Raw genomic sequence first — 21562 nt, forward strand, 5'->3', positions numbered from 1 at the left:
CTTCCAAGGGAAGTGGTGCTGGCCCCTACCCTGGGGGTCTTTAAGAAGAGGCTGGATGCCCACCTAGCTGGACTCGTTTGAGTCCCATTTCTCTTTTTGGGGTTTTTGTTGTTCTCCCGCCCTGGCGGGGGGTCGGGCTAGAAGATCTACTAGGTCCCTTCCGACCCTTAATCTATGAATCTATGAATCTATGAACAACCAGTAATGGTACATAAAACCTAACTGAAAACCAAAAGGATGGGTTTTCAGGACAGGTCAACACCCAGTCTGCTCTGACAACCCTTTTTTTAAGGGACTAGAGCTGAGATCTTGTCCTGAGCTATGATCTGAGGCAGCTGTCTTGGTGACTGGTTCATTACCCATTGACACTCCATCTCCCCCAGAGTGCTTCAGCCTGGTTTTTGTCCCTCCACAGCCACAGCCTTTGGTCACTTGGTCTCTCTTGGAAATGAACCATTTCTGTGTGTCTGTATTATCATAGCCTATACGATAAAGCCTCAATAACTGTATCTGTTTAATAGCCAACTGATCTTCAGAGCTGTCCCCCAATTGTCTGTTCAGTGTGCTATGCACTCAAAATGATTCACACATGTGAAGTGCTGCTTTTGAAGTTATTTTATTCATCTGAAAATGCAGAGAACTTGTTTTTAGTACTAAGTGCCCGGCAGCCAGCTTGTTCTCCCAGGATTAAAAGCTTGCCTTTGTATTGCTCCAGGCATCTTTCCTGCTCCCACTCCTTTTTGGGAAACTTTCTTTTTCCAGACTCATTCCAGAAACAAGATTCATAAAAGGGTAATACTCACCCCATTAAAGGAAGAGTATAATTTTTTTGAGAAAAAGCTTTCTTAGGCAAAATGGACAGTTAGGTGCTTAGCTCCCATTTGGATCTCTGAAAATCTCCCCCTCATATTTCTATAGGTCAGTTTTTCAACCAGCCCAATCGAAATCCAAGCAGGGGCCAGCATCTAAACTTGCAACAGGGCAAACCTGAGGAGTTGCTATACAGTGAAAATCCTGGAATCTCCTATAATTGTCCATAGTTCATTTCTCATCCAGCAGAACAGAATAAGGTCCTAAAGAGTTGGTATTCCACCTTGTTCAGTGTCTTTCAAAAATGGGACTAGGAAAAAAACAACATGTTAGGTTGTAAGAGGGAGGTCTGTATCTTTTTAATGTGAGAATATTCTACTGGGAGCGTAAAAGATCTCAGAAGGAAAAGCAAGAGAGAGGAGGAAGCAAACTGTGAAGGGAATAGCTGTAACATGCCCAGTGCTGGGGTGGCAAAGACACCTCTCCCGGCCACTGCCCAGGCCCCACTTTGTTGCAGCCTTTGGCTCCATAGGCTGTCACACTGTGGTCTCACCTGCCACAGCTTGATGTTGCAAGTTGACAGGGAGGCTGCCTGTAAAGGTCAAAAGAGGGGTTTGGATGGCAGGTCCTTGTCTGGGCTGAGGCCCCCTGGCCTTATTCCACTTTACTCTGGCTGATCCTCTCTGCCTGGGGTCCACTGTTCCAGGACTGCAAGTTCCCAGGCCCTAGCTCTGGTCCTCACGGGCTCTGGGCTCCTCACCCCCTGTTCACACCCTTATGAGCTCTGGACTTGTGTCCCAGCCTTTGATATGTTTTATCTCCACCTTCTGTCAAACAATAACAGTCTTTCTTCAGGACATGGGATACTGGACCTGTGCAGCCCCCTGGGTCACAGCCCTGGGAAGGGCTCTACACTGAGGGCCCTTGCTGCATTCCCTGTGGCCTCCAACCTGCCCCTTTCAGCCACTCCTGGTCCTCCAGGTTAAATGAAAATCAAAAAGCATGAGCGTCCACTTCAAAACAAAGGGTTTCCCTCCTGGCGTTAATCTTGCCCTGCAGAAGTCCTGGCATAAATACCTGAGGCATTTGTCTGTTTCTGTTGGGATGCAGGGGGTCCTTTTAACTCCCCTGCAGCTCAGAGGCTTTCCCCTGGGCCACTTGGCCTGGCTCTCTCCTGGAGCTCTGCCACCTGAGGTTCTTATGGCCAGACTGTCCCTACTGGCATAGGCCATGTGCTTATGGGTCACCTGACCCTCCACTTCTGCCCCCCAGCCTGTCGGTCACTGCTTGCACCTGGGATGGGTGGCCATTTTATTCCAGGGCTCTCTGCCCATGTTAGCCTGTCCCAAGGGCTGGGGAAAGCCAGTTACCCCTGGGCTCCCTGTCTCCTTTAGTAATGGGGTAGGGACACCTCCCCCTTTCTTTTTTGGTCCTTATGGTCCTGTGGTTCTTGCTGGCCCTGGAAAAGAAGTCAGTGTTACAGGGCTGCTTCCTTAGTCAGTGCTCTATCATAAAATTATAGGGCTGTAAACTTAAAATCCAGTGGGTTAACCAGGGCTTATCTGCCTTCATCCAGTGGAGCCACTTCAGTGCTGAACAGGCTTTTACCACTATGAACTGTCTGCCCAGTAGACTCCCTGTGTTGCTGACAAATGCCTTTGGCATCACCTGGTTCTCTAGGACGAGGGTTTGCAGGGTTTTGGCCTGGCAATATTGCAAGTATATTACACTTTTTTATCTTAGCTTCTCATTTCTGGGCCTGCTTATTAGCAATGGCTTGTTGCCAGGCCCACAAACATAGCAACTGCTCCATTTCCATATTTTATCCTTCTGGCACCTGGAACAGGCTATGATTTTATTCCAGGGATCTCTACGCATGTTAGCTTGTCTGAGGGGCTGGGGAAGGCCAGTTACCCCTCGGTTCCCTCTCCCCTTTAATAATGGTGTAGGGCATCTGTTACAACAGCCTGCTGAGCTGAGGCCAGGGCAGAAAGGGGATCTTCTCCCAGTGTTGGAGAGGACAGCGGGATTTTGCTTTTTTTATTTAAAGACTGAACTTTGCTGTGGAGAGCTGGCTGAGGAGCTATTTAAGTGACCCGCTTACAGAGGCATTCTCGGCTAGTTCAGAAAAGTATACGAAAGGTCATAGTGACTGATGCCCCTTGGATATCTGTTCTTGAGGGAAACTAAGAATAATAGAAAATTAGGGCTGGAAGGGACCTCAGGAGGTCATCTAGTCCAATACCTGCTCAAAGGAGGATTATCCCCAACTAGATAACCCTAGCCAAGGTTTTGTCCAGCTGGGTCTTAAAAACCTCCCAGGATGGAGAGTCTACAACCTCTCTGGGTAACCTGTTCCAGGGCTTTACTGGTGAGAGAGTTTTTCCTTATACCTAACCTAAACTTCCCTCGCTGCAACTTGAGACCATTGCTCCTTGTTGTGTCATTTGCCACCACTGAGAACAAACAGTTTAGCTCTATCCTCCTTCGGGTAGTTGATGGCTGTTGTTAAATCTCCTCTCAGTCTTTTCTTCTCCAGACTAAATAAGTCCAGTTCCCTCAGCCTCTCCTCAGCAGTCATGTGCCCCAGTCCCCAAACCACTTAGTTCATCATCTATGGCACTGTGAAGTGCTCAGAAACTGTGGCAATAGAGTGCCTTAGAAGTACGTAGATTGAGCTCTGCAAGAAATCAAGCATTTCCTTCTTATATCTATATGAATGTACGTATAAAATTCTTATGAATGACTCGACAAGCACAGGTTAAACATAAAAACCAATCTGTGGTGATTGCTTCAGCTCATGTAGATGGTCTTCTGTGGAATGGTGTTTTGCTTTTCTCTTTCTTACCTTCCCTGTTTCTCCCACCAGTACTTTACCTGCAGTCCAGCAAGATTTCCATCATGCCTGTCATCCTGTTACTTCAGATCATTCATCTACCACTGGAGTCCTGCTTGCTGTTCTGGGTCGATCTCGTCTTGCTTCCTACTTATGAGTTCTGCACTGGGGCAAAGGTGAACGCTGCTCCTACACATAATGCATCCGGGCAGTCATGCAATGCCATAAAAAGGGGCAGCAGAATTATTTCCTGACTGACTCCATGCCTTATTCAACCTCTGAAACAGAAATTGCAATTACTCTTGTTTTTTTACTCCAACTCTTCTTGTTGTTCAAATTTTACCTGTACATGGCACATAAATAGCAATCACTGATCAAATTAATCTGCATTGCTAGCTTGCCATTTCGAGTATAGTGACTGTGTATAGAGAGCATCCTTGGGAGTGTAATGAAAGAGGTATCTTTGTATAAGCAGCTTTAGTCCCTTGACCTTCATAAGCCAAATAATTTACTGTCATTCATAACTCCCTGTCCCCCTCCCCCAACAAGAACTCGTAGGCACATAAAAGCTTAGAGAATTCTAATCAGGATAAATGTAACGGCATTTCTGGCCCTGTGAACACATGCTTTATGACTATTGTGTTTTTTAAAAAAGTCCCACAGGGTTTCTGTTAACATAATTGTGTTGAGCAAACTTGAAATATTTGAAAGCTTTTAAGTGCCTGTTATATACATCCAAGGTTTGTATTGGAACATGCTAGGCAGCAATAGACATTTTCCAATTAAGTGAAACAGCAGTGAGGATAATGGGTTTATGGAAATGGAGAAGCCATGCTGGAGGGAGATGGAAAGCCAAAAGGCATTAATCTTAATAGGATCCTTTTTCTTTCTTTTTTTTTTATGCTTTGCTTCTCCTTTAAGCTTTTTATTTCTCCAGGCTTTTGCCTGATTCTGCAAAGGGGTGCTCATGTCTTAGAAATCTGTCTCTCTTTTACCCCAGCCCCCTTCAAATCATTCTTTTCTCCTTTTATTTTTTTTCCAAGAGATCATCCATGCCTTCCTTCATAATGATGTATACTCATGTACATACACAACCATCAGTCACTTTAACCACATACACAGCTTAGGGAATGGAGTTCACAGCCTTCTGTTCCAAAATGTAATTCTACTCTCATAGGCGCAAAGCCTCGTTTATTCGGCCTGTAGTAGGGGAAGCCTATATAAGTTACCTGAATGGCTGTAATTAAATCCTGGAGCCCAGTCACCTTGGGTCAGACTCTCCCCACAGTCACGGTGAGTAGAAACTTACTGCATGAATATCCTTGGGGAAATAAATGAGATTAAGTCTACTATGAGTAGCAGAATCTGCTGCCTCATACTGTCATCGTTTTGTATGTACTCAGGTGGGAAATTCTCAAGGTAGAAAATGCTATTAGCAAGCCAGCAAGAGGCAGTCTGTGCTTTTGCGTGGTTATTGGAGTAATGCGCTGGCCGGATGCTAGGGGGAAGGATGCTGTGCTGCTAGAGATGTAGATTTCAGACAGGATTTGATCAAGTGCTAATTCAAGGTTATTTGCCCAGTTTTGGAAGAGCAGGGGTATTAATGCTGGTGTCCCAACCACATTCTCATGGTGTAAGTTAGTTTGCTAGAATTGAAGTGTGAAAGATGCACATTATTGGGTGTGTGACTTGTTTTACTGAGTACTCATTTAAAACTCATGGTGATTGGGAGAGATCCTTGGATGACTGGAAAAGGGCAAATACAGTGCCCATATTTAAGAAGGGGAGAAAGGAGGATCCAGAAAACTACAGACTGGTCAGCCTCACCTCAGTTGCTGGAAAAAAACGAGGAATCTATTCCTAAGCACTTGAAGGAGAAGAAGGTGATTAGGAAGTCAGGTATGGATTCACCAAGGGCAAGTCATGCCTGACCAACCTGATTGCCTTTTATGATGAGATCACTGGCTCTATGGATGTGGGGAGACCAGTGGATATGGTATACCTTGATTTTTAGCAAGACAAGGTTCTTTGGGTAAATATGATATCTTTTATTAGACCAACTAAATAGTTGGAAAATTGTTCTTTGAAAGCTTTCAGGTGCAAGCACCCTTCTTCAGGCATAAGGAGAGTCTGTTGGTGTTTGTGTGCTCTCCCAGGTAGAATAGAAGCCAAAATGCAGGTCTGTGAAAATGCAAATGCATGGCAGTGAGGGGTGGAAGACAATAGGTGAGACAGGGAGGGGGAAATGGGGCATATTGAACCATCGATAGAAGAATGTAGCTGGTAAAATGCAGACAGTGCTGGGGTTTTCAGATGGCAGGTAAGTTATAATGTGCCATAAATGCAATGTCTACATTTAGTTCATGATTTTTTTTAAATCCAGTAGATTTGTTAAGTGTGTAGGCTTGTCTACAAAAGGTGTTTTGTAAATTCCCTTTGAGGATTAGAACTGATAGGTTGGAGATCTTGTGAGAAGTGTGCACCCACAGGTAATTGGGTATTTTTGTCTTCGATAGACTTTCAGTGTGTGTTCATTCTGGTACGCAGTTGTTTGGTTTCTCCTACATATTTTCCATCAGGGCATTTAGTGCACTGGATGAGATGCATTACATTTCTGGAGGTCCAGGTGTAAGATCCAGGAATGGTGATGGTTCTGTTGTGGGGTGTAGTTTTTGTTGGAGTGATAGGGATGTGTTGGCAGGTTTTACGTTCCTTGTCCTGCATAGTATGGATCCATTCAGTGTGCTTTGGGCCATAGGAAATTTGCTTCTGGTGATGAGGTTGGTGAGGTTCAGTACTTGTTTAAAGGCTAGAATGGGTGGTTCTGGAAAGATTTCTTTAAGAATCGGGTCTTCTTCTAGTATGGGTTGCAATTGTTTCAGGATTCCCTGTATAGGTTCCATGGAGGGATGGTGTGTGATTCATGGAAATTTTCTTTTTGTACTGCAGCAGTTCTTCACGTGGTATCTGGGTGGCTCTTTCAAAAGTATGATCTATCTCTCTGGAGGAGTGTCCTTGTTGAGTGAAAGGCCTTTAGTGATATGCAAGGTGACGATTGCAGGTATTCTCTGCAGTGCAAATTCGGTGGTGTCAGAGGCCTTGGCTGTATATTACAGATTTCTTGGTGTGTTCAGGGTGATTGCTGGTTCTGTGTAGATATGTATGCTGGTCTGTGGGTTTCTTGTACATGGTCGTTTGTATTTTACCATTCTGGATATTGATCATAGTGTCTAAAAAGGAAATGTTGGTGCTGGAGTATACAAGAGAGAGTCTGATGGAGGGGTTGATGGTTACTGAGTTTGTGATGGAAATCAGTCGGAGGCTGCAGGTTTTTGGTCCAAATGATGAATATGTCATCTATATATCTTGGGTATAGCATGGGTTTGGTGTGGTTTTTGAGGAATTCTTCTTTCAGGTGGGCTATGAAAAAGTTGGCATATTGTGGGGCCATTTTCTGGGGACCATAGCTGTGCCCATGGTCTGGAGGAAGTGTTGGTTGTTAAAACAGAAGTTGTGTGTGAGGATGAAGTGTAAAAGTTCACTAATATCTTTAGGTCTGTTTCTTAGCAAAGCTTTTGATATGGTCTCCAGCAATGTTCTTGCAGGCAAACTAAGGAAGTATGAGTTGAATGAATGGACTATAAGGTGGCTAGAAAATGGGTTGGATCATTGGGCTTAAAGGGTAGTAATTAATAGCTCGATGTCTGGTTGGTAGCCAGTATCAAGTGCAGTGCCTCAGGAGTCAGTCCTGGGGCTGGCTTTGTTCAATATCTTCTTTGACTTGGAAGATGGCATACAGTGAACCCTCAGCAACTTTGTAGATGACACCAAGCTGGGGGGAGTAGTAGATGCACTGGAGGGTAGGGTTAGTCTTAGACAAATTGGAGGATTGGGCCAAAAGGAATCTCATGGGGTTCAATAAGGACAAGTACAAAGTCCTGCACTCAGGCTGGAACAATCCCATGCACCAGTACAAGCTGGGGCTGACTGGCTGGGCAGCAGCTCTGCAGAAAAGGACCTGGGTGTTACAGGACAGTGTGCCCTTTTTGCTGAGCCTAACAGTATACTGGGCTACATTACTAGGAGCCTTGTCAGCAGATTGAGGGAAGTAATTATTCCCTTCTGTTCAGCACTGGTGAAGCTACATCTGGAGTACCGTGTTCAGTTTTGGGCACCCCACTACAGACAGGATATGGACAAATTACAGAGAGTTCAGTGGAGGGCAACGAAAATAGTGAGGGGCCTGGGACTATGACTTCTGAGGAGTGGCTGCCGGAACTGGGCTTATTTAGTCTGGAGAAGGGAAGACTCAGAGAGGATTTAATAGCAGCCTTCAACTACCTGAAGGGGTTCCAAAGAGGATGGAGCTGAACGGTTCTCAGTGGTGGTAGATGACAGAACAAGGAGCAATGGTCTCAAGTTGAGTAAAGGAAGCTTAAGTTAAGATATTAGGAAGAACTTTATCACTAGGAGGGTAATAAAACACTGGAACATATTGCCCAGAGAGGTGGTGGAAGCTCCATCGTTGGAGTTTTTAAGACCCAGCTAGACAAAGCTTTGGCTGGGGTGATCTAGTTTGGGATGGTCCTCCTCTGAGCAGGGGGTTGGACTAGGTGACTTCCTTAGGTCCCTTCCAACCCTAATTTTCTATGATTCTGTTGCAGGTTATTTGTGCAGTTTCCATCCTGACCGTGAGGAGTACCAAATGGACAAATTCTAATCTGTTGTGTTCCAGTCACAACCTACCTCACCATTTCTGGGTCATCCTGCAGACTATCCCCATTCTCAATGGCAATCCTGCTTTATCAGGATTTTACTGGGCGTGTCTACAGGAGGTGTTTACTTCAGACTAACTAATTAGGTCCACAGTAAATGTCTCAGAGTCTACACATGCAGGGTGATTAGGCTTGAGTAAACTAATAAACTCCACAGCTGGTTAGTTGCAGCTGGTTGCAAATACCAGTACTCCCCTGCTACAGAGTGTTTTTTCATCTGCAGTAGTGCATGTGTAGATACCGACCCAGCTGGCTGGGGCATGAGGGTGCTTCAGTGCAGGACTGCCTGCTGGCTAGTAGCACTGAAGCACCCTTGTGGTTCAGCCAGCCACTATGCAGGACATTGAGCCTGGTTGGAACAGCCCCAGGCTGACAGGCTGATACCCGAGGCCCCTGGCAACCAGGACTGCTCCAACTGGACTCCAAGTGCTGCTCAGGCACATGTTCAAATAGTGTGCCTAGGAGTAAAAAACTCCAGAGTCATAAGCTCTGGAGTTTATTCATATGCACTAAGTGCATATGTAGATGTGCCCACTGTTAAGCATCTCAACTAAGCATCCCATTGTCCCTTCCAAGAAATCCTTTGGGGAAGTACTGTGCCTATCTGTTTAAATGCCTCCTTTTGAATGAAAGTGAAGGTATTTTGTTGAGGGAGTGGGGAAGGGGTATTTTTTGACCTCCTTCCCCATATCCAGTGGAAGTTGGGAAGCACAGTTGCTTGTTCCTTTAAGTCTTAGTAGTCACTTTTACATTTTCAAAGCTAACTTTCCAGGAAAAAGAGCCTAGAGACTTAATTTAAAAAAACAAGAGCTCTGATTTTTCTTTATACTTATCTTTCCCCAAATCAGAGGGGCATGAGATCTTGAAGCCACAGACTTAATCTAGTATTGAAATGAAGCCACCTCTGGGGAGAAAGGATACATATAATGTTCAGGTTAGATAGACTTCTGCACTGGAATAGTCCCAAAGGCACAACATAATTCCATTCTATTGAGGTTCTAATACTGCACTTGTCACTGTAGTGCCTGTATGATATTAGAACAGGTCACTAGAGAGAGCCTATTGATCCCTTCTGTATACCGTCGGTAGCATCCTCTGCATTCTTTATGTCCAGCACAAGTCCATGCTCAGTCTTTTTCTCCCCTCCACGTAGCAGATTATTCTTATTTGCAAGCAAAGATGAAGGGGCTTTTTGCCAATCTTGCAATCAGTATTTCCTTTCATTTTTTTGAAAGCATTCATTTTGGAGTTGGACTAACCTTTGTGCTCATTGGCTGGTGTCTGCACATCCTTGCCTTCTGTATCGCATCCAGAGAGTCTGTTTAAACCCATAAAACTTTTGCTGAGTGACCAAATGAGGGCTGACTTTCAAGTGAACTTGTTCAGAGGGAGATGACTGTGGTGGAAAAGGTATGAAAGAAAAATAGTTTTGATTTGAGTTTTAAATTGTTTTGACAGGGTATAAATTTAAATAACTCCAAACATAGGAGCGCCTACCTGGCATAACTGAAATTTGCAAAGAGCTGTGCCCAAGCTACTGCAGAATCAGAACTTGGTAAAATGTACTGTTGCAGATTAATGAAGATTTTTCAAGTTGCAAGGGTAGGGGTTTTTTTTGATCTTAAGTTGTCCACTGAACTGGCCACAGGGCATGCAGAATACAACTATGACGTTTATAGCAATGCTGCAGATTTGTGAAGACTTTTTCCCCCCGCTTGATGGCTCATGGAGTGCTTTCCTACACTATCTAATTACATTTGGATTCCTGGGGCTCATTGTGCTATGAATAGTATGGCCTATGTGGCTCAGGGAATTTGGTGATTCTTTATCCAGTTGATGAAGAAGCTCTTATCTATGCGCCACTGATGCTTGCATTTTCTGCATGGGGGGAACTGGGTTGGGGGAGCTGAGGTTTATTCTGTAGAGCCTGTTAAGATACTGAGGTGGTTATATTTCGAGATCTGGTCTTATGAGATGCATCCTCAATATGAAGATGTCATATTAAATGGATTTTGAAGGGCTCAGAGATTAACTTCAACACTTCATTAATTGGATTGGTTCCTCTAGGAGTGGCATTCAACACCAGACAAGTTTAACTTGTCAAAGAAGCATGCTGGAGAGTACTATCTGCCCACCTTCCTGACCCCCATCCCTAGCATGTTAGCTTCTTTCTCCAGTCGGGGAGCTCTGGAACTCAGTTACAGGACACTTTCTTCAGCATCATTGCTCTGCAAACAGTTACCATGAAAATACACAAAAACTCTGAAAAGCTTAAAGATTGGCTACTGAACAGGATTATATTCCCAAATAAAGATGCCTCCTGTCCTAGCCTGGTCTCAGATTCACTTGAAATATATCCCTTTACAAATAAATAATGGCTTTGTAGATAATTAAATTTTATACTTCTTTCTCCTCCCTCCCCAGATTTATTTCATTTTCCTTTCTAATTTAACTCTAGAGCTGACCTCATAGCTATTGCATGTTCTCTCTTGGATATATTTCTCGGAGGTTTAAAATCTAGCATCCAGGTGGAATTTTAATATATTCACCCACTAGGGGGTGCTCCTGCTACATCGAGAATAAGGTGAAAAACAGGCATTCAGAGTTGTGCATGGTTCACAGTGTAATAGTCCTCATTTTAGAACTGTATGTATATTCACAACAGAACCTGGCTGTGTTTCATGTGGTTCCTTTCTGGCTTCAACTACGTTGTGAATGTTGTCTAATCCTAGCTACCTTGCTAAAAGAGCTCTTAGCTTTTCAGCCCTGACACGGAGTAGGCTACAATCTGCACTGGATTTGGAGCCCTTTGGTTTCCCTCTTGTAAGATCCACTAAAAACTCATCTGCTAATATTTCTCCCTCAAATTTCAACTACTTTGTGAAGCAGCCTGAAATTCCTTCATCTCGTGCTACTTTATATGTGTTTCCTTTTTATCTGTGTTCATGTTATTTAGACTAAATACTTAAAGCATTAACATATTTGTGACATTCAGAGTAACAGTCCTCACCTATCTCAATGATAAGACATTCTGTCCCATAGCCACTTAAGGCTCAGAGTTACTTCAGAGTTTTTCTCAGGCCACCTTGCAGCAAGGCCATACTTTTAGTATTGTCCTATACTAAATGACAGGGGAAATTAATTTGAGTTAACGCTGTGTCTGCCTGCTGTGACTGAAAACCGGCCTACCAGTGACACTGAGCTCAAAAATACAGAAGAACAGCATTGGTTCCTGTAAACATCAAAGAAAGTCTGGGGCTATGTTGTGCCCACTTTGCATAAGTAAAGTGGACTTTCTCCTAAGCTGGGAGATGCCAGGAGCCAAATTTACACAGGCTTGGTCATCCCAGTTTTCTTGTTGACAATCAAAATACAGTCCCCACACAGCTTGCTCTTGGGTGTTTGGCTTGCAATATTACAAGTCACTTGGTGGTTCTGTTTGAGACCACTTGCACATTGGTTTCTAACAACAATATGGACAAATAAAACTTGAAAGAAATGCTATGTTAGTTGTGGTGCAGTTCTTAGAAACACCAGTAAATTTTACTAGTTAGAATCTATCTGCAATGTTCTTAGTATAGTCTAATTGACTGAGGATATGCTTGAGTAAAGCAAGGCAAAAGCATCAGCTATGGTCAAAATGACATATGCAACCCTTCTGCCGGGCACCGGTTGGCAGCAACAAGGGCCAGGTTCAAATTTTGGGGTACCCAGTAATTTTTCACTGTGGCTTGAGCCCCCACCCAGAAAGCCAGATCACTCAATTTGGCTAGTGTCCTGTATAAACAAAAGCCCCTCCTTGCAAGCAGCATAAACACAAAGGCAAGGAAAACAAAGGGAACACCAAATGCAATTTGAACCAATATTAACAACAAGGTATATTCTCTAGTTTGCACCCCTTTTGGGGAGGCTCCAAACATGGCCAGGCAATCTGAGACATGGGGGCTCACCCAAAGGATTAGTTTGGGGTGCCTGTACCCTATATCTGCCCACTCAGCAGGAGGTTGAACAGGTGAATCCACAGTGGAGAGTATGAGCTGCTCATTGGGTTCATTGCACCTTGGGGAGCTGCTAGAGAGGATGGGTTCTTCTGCTGTGCAAGAGGCCCCTTGTTGCTCCCTGGAAAGCTGCAGGGCACTGAACTCCACTTCTACACAGTTGCTTTGAAGGGGTGACTTGTAGCTTCAGTCAGCATACCGCACCCCCAAAATTCCTACTTCCAATCCCCAGCTCTCCTGGAGCAGAAGATCTTCAAAAAGAGCTGAGGGGCCAGGCCTCAACCCTGGCCCAAAGCATGCCAGTGGACATACAGCGGTGGTTCACCACACAGCTAGAGTTGCAACAGAAACAAAACATATCAGGCTTTCATCCTGGCACAAATCTGCCAGGCTCTAACCCTGGTCAGTGTGCTCCAGGGTTTAATAATACCCCCATGGTATTATCCCACTCCAAACCCAGGAAAACAGAAGGGGAAAGAAAGGGAGAGAATAGGAGTCCCAAGCCCTGAGACAGACTTTATCTCTCTGTACCTTAGGCTTTCCCTTCACATAGCTTCAGCTTGCTTCTATAGTGAAGGGGGGGGGGACAGGCCCACCCCACACGGAGCAGTTTTTCTGCAGCTTAGCCTTGCCTCTCCTTGCAGCCACCAAACTTACCTTGGCATGTTGTACCACTCCAGGTATCCAACTGGGGGTTGCCAGGTCTCCAGCCTTTCTCTCAATCAATTAATTTAAAAGAGAACACTACCCAGTTAAGCCAATCAGGCTGCAGGTCTGATTTCCTCCCCCCGCCACCTACCTGACTTTTTGGTTTTGTCCCACAGTATGGGGTACTCTAAAATAAAAGCCACAGGTATCTGCATATGTGCAGTTTCTCTTCAAATCACCAAGCTAGAAGAGATGAGGCCAGATACTTAAATTTTATAGCACATATAGAAGACACGATTATATACAACATATATGAGAAAAATAAAAATATTTAAATTAAAACAAAATAGCTAGCAACATGAAGACTAGATCAGGCTTTGAAATACAAAATGGCTTTTACATTTTGCAGGGGTTACACATAGATCTCATGCATATATTCCAACACATCTGTGGTGTGATTATGCCTCTGAGGCTAGAGAAGCTGACTCCTGTACGATTTGCAGCACCAAAAAGCTGCAACAGCAGTTTCACAGCTACCTTTTATTCAGGCAGACCTGGGTTTGTCTGAGGACCTTGGCTTCTAAAGATTTAATAACTAGGCTCTGATTTTGCTGCCAGACAATGATCTTTCAGTATGCTTGACCTGATTGTTTTGCTCATGCTGGTGTAAATCAGGAGTAACTCCACAGAAGCCATTGGAGTAAATCAGCAGGTGAGGTGAATAAACACAAGGATTGCACCTATTTATTAAGCCACCAAAAATCCAGAGTCCCTCCACAGTTGCCCATGGAACTCCTTTGTAACTGTACCTGTAAAGAACCCATTGTTTCCATGCTGCATCAGACCACTTACCCTTATATTGCTGCCTGTTGCCACAATAAATTCTTGAAACCCCACTGGAAGGGGAACACACTTCCCCACACCTAGGGGCATTTGGTTAGATTTGCAATGTTGTGTTACATGCATTATTCCTTCCTGTTGTAGACACAGTTGTTTTTTGCCTTAAAGCATGAGTGTTCATTATCCCTCCTCACTTAAGTGTACAGAAGTGCAAATGATGTTCCTGAGGTGTTGTGTGTATTAATTTGCTAATGTTTGTACAGCACTTAGCAATTACAGCATGCAGCATTTGAAATCTGGCACTGATGACAGGCATCATGACATACCACTGTATTTCAAACAAATGGTGAGTCTATTGAACCAGAGTCCCCTAAGCATGAGGTTAGGTAAGGGAGTATTAGACTTGCTTATCAGGAGAGGTCTGGCATGATGTTGGGGCATATTATCTATATTGATGAATTATGTATGTGTTTGGGTCAGTGGAATAGATGGTGACTATTAGGGATGGTTAAACTAATATAGAAATAGTGAGAACTTCCCAAATCTCAGCCCTACCCTTAAAAAGAAGGAGGTTTCCAGAATATGTGATGATCCTACCTGCAGCTAGTGCTATTGTTTGTCAAAAACTCTATTCATTTTGGCTGATTTTTTTTTTAATTCTTCTGTTTTGATCCTTCCTTATCTACAACTCTTATTCTTCTTCCCCCACTTCCAACTTTTTCATTTATTCCAACTTTTTCATTTATTCCAACTCTGAAGTGGTATTGCTGTAGAAGGTAATGGTCTCTGATCCGGGGATGTTGCTGCCCGGCTTCTGTCTTAAACATGGGATTTTAATTTAAAAAATACTTGGTTCTGCTTCCATTGAAATCCATGATAAAACTCTTATTGCAAAGACAGAACAACATCCAGGTTGAATCCTCTGAAACTCCCTGTGCTTGGTTCCTACAGGCTCTTTTGGGCTGCGGACTGCAGTTCTGGGCAAACCGATTTCCTGAGGTCACAGAATATTTGGAGACCAGCAGCAATTGGGCATGGTGGCCAAGTAATTGGCTGAGACATGAAGCATATGCAACATGTCAGTATGTGGGGGGGGCTGCTGTGGACCAGAGGAATGGAGTGGGAAAGGAAAGGGAATGGTCTTTGTGCATGTGGGAGGGAAGCAGAATGGAGTCAGTCATAAGGTCTGCCCTGGCTGGTGGTATGGAGGATGAGGTTTAAACAGAATGCACACGGTTAGGGTATTAGTCTGGAATTGGGGACGTCTGGGTTAAAATTTCTGTCCTGCCACATCCCAAGTAGCACTGAGCAAGTTATTTGCCCAGGTGGAGCAACTGAGGCAGAGGAAAGTTAACACCCCTGTTTATCTCACAGGGTTGTGTTGTTGAGGATAAAGCCATTAAAGTGCATAAAATGTTTAGGCATTATGGTAATCTGGGTAATACAAGTACTTAAAATGTGTATTGTATCCTGAGACTTGCTTGTGTGTCTTCTTTTCTTTCCCCCTCTCAAATTACAAATATACGAGAGGAGTGAATTGCCTCAAGGAACTGAAATAGCCCCGCAAACTTTCTCAGGATCAGTTCATGCAGTTTGCCCGTTGGTGGCTGACACAAATAAAGTGGGTCTCTTTATATGAGGTAACAATTATCAACCCCAATTAAATCAAAATGGCTTTAAAAAAAACCCAACCCAATGCAATTCCTTTAAAATTGAGCTTATGTCAGCAACTTGTTTTAAGTACCTCTCATGCTTTCTAGGCAATATTGCTGCTTCTGCTGAGCTGTTTATTTATCTGATGAAGGGCAAAAAATATAATCATATGAAATAAGTTTGGTAAGTGGCTGCTCTCTGCATTCCCTGCTTTGCTCCACTAGGTGGTAATCGCATCATGCAAAGCTCTAGAAAGCAGAAAACACAGAAGAGTCCAGGGATTCTGAACAGGAATTAAAAAAAAAAAGGCAAAGAAGATAGGGAAAAAAAAGAAAGGAAATGTATAGAACAGATTTTCCAGGAAGCTCATTTTTGTTTGTTTGTTATTTTACCTGCTCAGCAGAGCATATTAATGTGTTAGGGAGACAGAGGGCCCCAAATAAATATGGAAGGTGGGGAGGGAGAAAGAGGATATTGCTTTTTGATGCCCTGATGGGTTGAAAAATATATGGTTTCCAAACATGATAGTTAATACTTAATCTGACAAATTGCCTCTTATCACCAGGCTGTATGTGATAGGCCATTATGTGATAATAGAATTCTATATGGAAACCATGGGAGACCAGTTCCATTCGATTAATTTACAAAACTGCAAACCTCCAAAGTGTTATTTTGTCTTTTCTTCCCCCTACCTTATTTTTTCCTTATCCTGAGAAAATGAGAAACTGGATATTTCTATTTGTTTTGCAGAGGATTAGCACCAGCTAATAGGATTAATATCCTGAGTTGTGTGGTGAATGGAACATTGTTAAGTGGGTGATTATTAGGGAATTATGTTGGGGTGAAAAAATTAAAGCAACTGAGAGAGAACTCCTGGCATTTGGAGATGCTGCCCCAGTACTGAAATATCCTAGCCTGACTTCACACACAGTCAGGGTAGTTACTCTGGGTGTTTTAATATCCCTTGTACTTTGCTAATTCTTACGTCATGGGATAGGAAGGATTCCAAATGGTTACAGCCCAGCGCTAGGTTCTAGGGACAGTAGATGCATTAACCAAATGCCTCTGGGTCTATTGCAACAGACATATATTTGGTACTTGGTGTAACAGCTGGATATGAGGACTTATTTGTACCAGCCATGTAGTAGCTCTGCCTGTACTTTCCATCCCATTCCAGTCAGTGATGAAATCTTCCCCACTGGCTTCTACCATCCATCGAACACCACCGACTTCCTCTCATCTCCTTTCTCTGTAACCAACTGATTACTTTATTTTCTATTCTGCTGTCAGTCTCTACCTGCTCCCCCTCACACCATCAACCACACTCATACAAAGGCCAGAATGCCACTTCTATACCAGATGAGCAGTGGTATGCTATGTGAGTATCTCTGCTGGAATGAATTGGACTCATTGCCATGCATGACAGTGGCAGTCTTTGACCAAGTGCAGCCTTAGTGCTGAGCTCTGCCATGCCACCTGCCTATCATGACTCCATTGTGTATGGTCTAATGCACAACAGAGGTTGGGGCTTGGGTGCCCATTTGCATTAGTCCTGAGTTTATACAGCCAGCCAAACACAACAGGCAAAAGCTTGTAGCATTAGTGCATATTAAATGTAAGGCCCAGTATGCAACTTCTGGAAGCTTGTAAGTTGCTTTTTCATAGCAAGTGCAATGGAATGGGCTGGATTTCTGCTGGTTTAATACATTCCTATTCAAGACCCATAGCTTTCCCATTTTCTAAGAAATCAGAAATCGAGATGAGAACGTCATATTTTTAAGTCACTTGACACTGTCTTTATTTTTGCTGAGCACTGGTTGGCAACAACAAGGGCCAGGTTCAAATCTTGGGGTACCGAATAAGTTTTCACTGTGGGTCAATCTTGGGTCACTGAATTTGGCTAGGGTGTCCCTCATAAACAACCCCTACCTCCTTGCAATCAGTGTAAACACAAAGGACAGATTTATTACAGAAAACAAAGGTAAAGAAAACAAAGGAAAACGCCAAATGAAATTTAAAACTACCAACTGCAAGGCATAGTTTATAGGTTGTGCCCTCTTGGGGAGGCCTCACCCATGCCCAGGCAGTTTGGGACTTGGGGCTCACCCAAAAGGCAGTTCTAGGGGGCTGATCTTCAGCATGGGGCTGGAGAGGGGGCACCACACTGGAGAGTCCTGAGCTGCTCCTCGGGTTGGCTGCACTGAGGAGAGTGCCAAGACTGTCTTGGGGCACTTGATTGTATTGATTCTTTCCTCTCCTTAGCCTGATTTTGTTGGTGCTAATTGATGCTTCTTAAATCGTTATGTAGTAGCTAGGTCCTGTGTATTGAGCTGGTCCTTGGTCCCTGAGTGAATCATGATTGATTGATTGGTAACTTGTAACACAGCAGCTTAGCAGCCAGGCTTGCAGCAGTGTGTCCCCTCACCACCCCAAGACAGAGACAGTCAGTCCCACAAGCACCCATGGCATGAGTTTTGCCTGTCAGCAGGTAGGGGTGCCAGGCCCCAGAACCCCCCTGCACTGATCTCCTTGACAGCTGGCAGGTGTTGTGACCTCAGCAGGGGCTACCATCCCTGTAGCTTTCACTCCGCTGTACCCTAACACATGCAGTGTCACCCATGGCACGAGTTTTGCTTGTCCACAGCTTGAGGGGAAGTTCCACCCAAATCCCTGCACCTATCTCATTGAAACTTGGCAGGATTTGTGGCCTCACCAGGGGCTACTACCCTTGCAGTTCCCCCCCCCCCATGTTCTAACATGTGAGATGTGACAGGAGTTTTGCTTTCAAGAATTTGGGGTGCAGTTCCCCCCCAAACCCCTGCACCAATCTTCTTAAAACTTGGCAGGCTTCATGCTCTCTGCAGAGTCTACCAGCCCTGAAAATTTCATCCAAATCAGACAAAAAACAACAAAGTTATAGATATTTTATTGTTTCCCCATTATACCCTATGGCTGGATCTCCGAGGCAGCTCCAAACCGCTTGGGGAAGCTGAACGATGCAGCGCTTCAACCCGGATGTGCTGCCTTGGACCCCGAAGCATCTGAAACTTCTCTGGATCTGAAGCTGTGTTCAAAGCCTCGCACAGCTCCACCAATCATGGCTTGCCCTGCTTACAGTTTTTCCTTTTAACCAAATGAATTTTACAAAAAGAGCACTGCCCATTTAGCCAGTCAGGCTAAGGGCCTAATCCCCTTGTCTTCATGACTAGGAGCCGGCCCCTCTTGCTTACAGTAAACACAGGGGGGTTACTAAAACAAAAGACCCACTGTTCAGTGCATCGTGCAGGTTCTCCTCTATGCTTGGCCTCTAGATGAATATGACTCATTATAGCCCCACCAATGGAGAAATGATTCATTAGCATGTGGTGTAGAAGCTCATGATTTTAGCTTTGGAGGTCCCTCAGTTGCTCCCTAACCTGGTAACCAAGATGGCAGATATCATGATGGAAATCAGTAACATGCAGGTGAAGCAGATTTCCCACCAGATGAGTGCCTAACCAAAGTGCTCTCTGCTGTCATGCAATCAGTTTAGGCTCCCCTATGCCACCACCCTATTTACTACTACCAAAACAGTCCCCATTCCTTAACCAGACCTATGGTTTCCAAATGCTGTATCATTTTCCTTGATGGCTGGGAAAAGATAGGCTTTGCTATATATCTTGATGGGTAATTTGTGCTAGACCCAGCTGGTCAGTACTATGAGGAATGGGGCTGTAACAACACCCCTGTGTTGAGCTTCTGGATCCAGCCTACATGTCACAGTCTGTAAGGCACAGGTCCTCCAAGGTATTGAGTCCTGAATGCTTCTGAGGAAATTCTGTTCCAGCAATTGCTAGAAACATATTCCACCATTTGGATACCCATGAATGTTATGAGTCACTACTATTTATATCGGCTGCAGATTTTTCCCAGTATTGGCTATTTGTAGCTACCTCCCTCATGCTCAGCAAAGATTTAGTGCTTTTTTATTACACTTCCTTTTAAAAATGTTTTTAAAGGTTTTTGCTGTTCATTCTTATTTAAGCAGCTGTTGAAATGTCTATGCATTTGGCTGCCCTTGCCTACAGCTTGTCCTCCTGCTGGAGCTTGGGATATCACTAATGCTCTTTAGCAGGTGCAACTCTTATGATGAAAAGGGGAGTGATTAGTTTTTAGGTGGCAAGAATATCTCCTTCACTAGAGAGAAGGGAATGCTTTTGCATCAGGGAGAAGTTTACCTGTTGGTACGACTCGGATGGAAGTAACTTCACTGTTTTTCTAATGCCTCCATCACCATAAAATACGATTACCTCAAACAACCATGAATTTACCCTGATGAATTGGAGAAAACCATTAGCCCCATTGTATGTACAGGTGGGAAGCTGGGACACTACATGTAAGCAGCCCTCACAAAATTACACCTGGAGTTGGTACTGGAGTTGGGAATTCAACTTAAATTTCTCAAGATTTAGACCAATGTGTGATTGGTCATAGCCTTACTTTAGAGTCCAGGGATTCCTTGCCCAGCTCCTTCCTCTCTCACTTGCATGTTCATTGTTTGGGACACTATGGCAAATTGTTTTCTGGTTTTGACTAGATTAAGAAAACTGATTTCTTCTCCTTTCCCCCACCTCCACTCTGGTGACCCTGGATTATGTAAAAGCTACTGACCTGCTCTACAAGAAAGAAGTGCTTAGATTGAGAAGATTTGTCAAGCATATGTTTAGATAGAGTAGGCACATCAGGGTCATGTGGATGTATCTGTACCATATTTAACCCTGTTTTCAAGACTTGCTCTTAACTCCAGCTCGCATCAGTTGTAGTAGGTACAGCATGTGTTTGTAAATGAATCAAACACTACGTGTTGGAGCTTTTAAGGCATCAGAAATACAGTAACCAATTAGATGACTGCAAAAGTGAAGTAGTGATTTTTTTCCCCAACTATTTTAGTGGGTCTTGTGGCCCTCTGAGGCCTTACCCGAAACAGGGGAGCGAAGTCCCTCTTTACTCGCCTGCTATGACTTGATTACAATGAAAAGAATACATAAAAAGGAGGCTCCAAAATTATATGTTCTTCACCCTTTCAACTTGAGGTTCCTTACAGGTGTACTCCTAGAGACCACACATCCCCTACACCTCTTCCATATGCCACCTACGTTAAGTCAGCAATGTCTTCCCGTTTTGAGACCTAAATGGCAACTTTCCTACCTGAGCATATTTTCCTTACTGTCCCTTTAAGGATGCTGAGTATAGAGTGATTACAGTATTGGCAAAGCCCCACAGTTCTCTATCACTCATGACTTGGAACAGTTCTCCACTGATGTTTGACAAGTGCTATCACAGTCTTGACTTGTCCAATTCTTAAGTATATAAATGAAAGTACAACAGAAAAAACAAGAAAATATATCCATCAACTCACAGCACCCTATGTCTGGCACAATGTGAGAATCAACTCATGGGACCGGTTCAGTAACTGCCTCCCAAGCCGCAGTTTCACCGTTGTCAAAAAGCCTTGCTCCCTTAGGAATGAAAACTCCTCCAAGTTCTCTTCAACAAGTTCCTCTTGCAGGCGAAACTCCAGAGCCTCTCTTCCTTGGCTCACTGAAGCTAGGAGTTACCTTCGGCTTTTCTGCCTGGCTGAATAGCATGGGTTCAGGGCTGGGTCAGAGTACGGGGACTGTCCCAGCTGCCACCATTTCACTCTGGCTCCCAATGATCTCCTGCCACCTCCAACTCCCAGTTTCCCTCCGGGTACTTCCTATATACGTCACTCCCTGTGCGTCCTCCAAAATGCAGGAAATATGTGCTTTTAAAAAAGCGTGAGAGCGGCACATGTCGCTCTAAGAACTCTACTACAGACCCTGCCTTTAACATATCAGTAGCCCTTCCCAGGCTACTCTCCCTGCAGGTTTGCCAGCAATTAGATGAAGCTCACCATGTTCCCCTGGCAGGTGCACCATTAGTCTCCCAGCTACAGCCAATACCCTTGGAATAATGATGTGATTCCTATATGTCCCCAGACG

Source organism: Gavialis gangeticus, unplaced genomic scaffold (genome assembly GCF_001723915.1).
Source record: "Gavialis gangeticus isolate Ggan-Ray unplaced genomic scaffold, GavGan_comp1, whole genome shotgun sequence".
Classification (NCBI taxonomy): domain Eukaryota; kingdom Metazoa; phylum Chordata; order Crocodylia; family Gavialidae; genus Gavialis; species Gavialis gangeticus.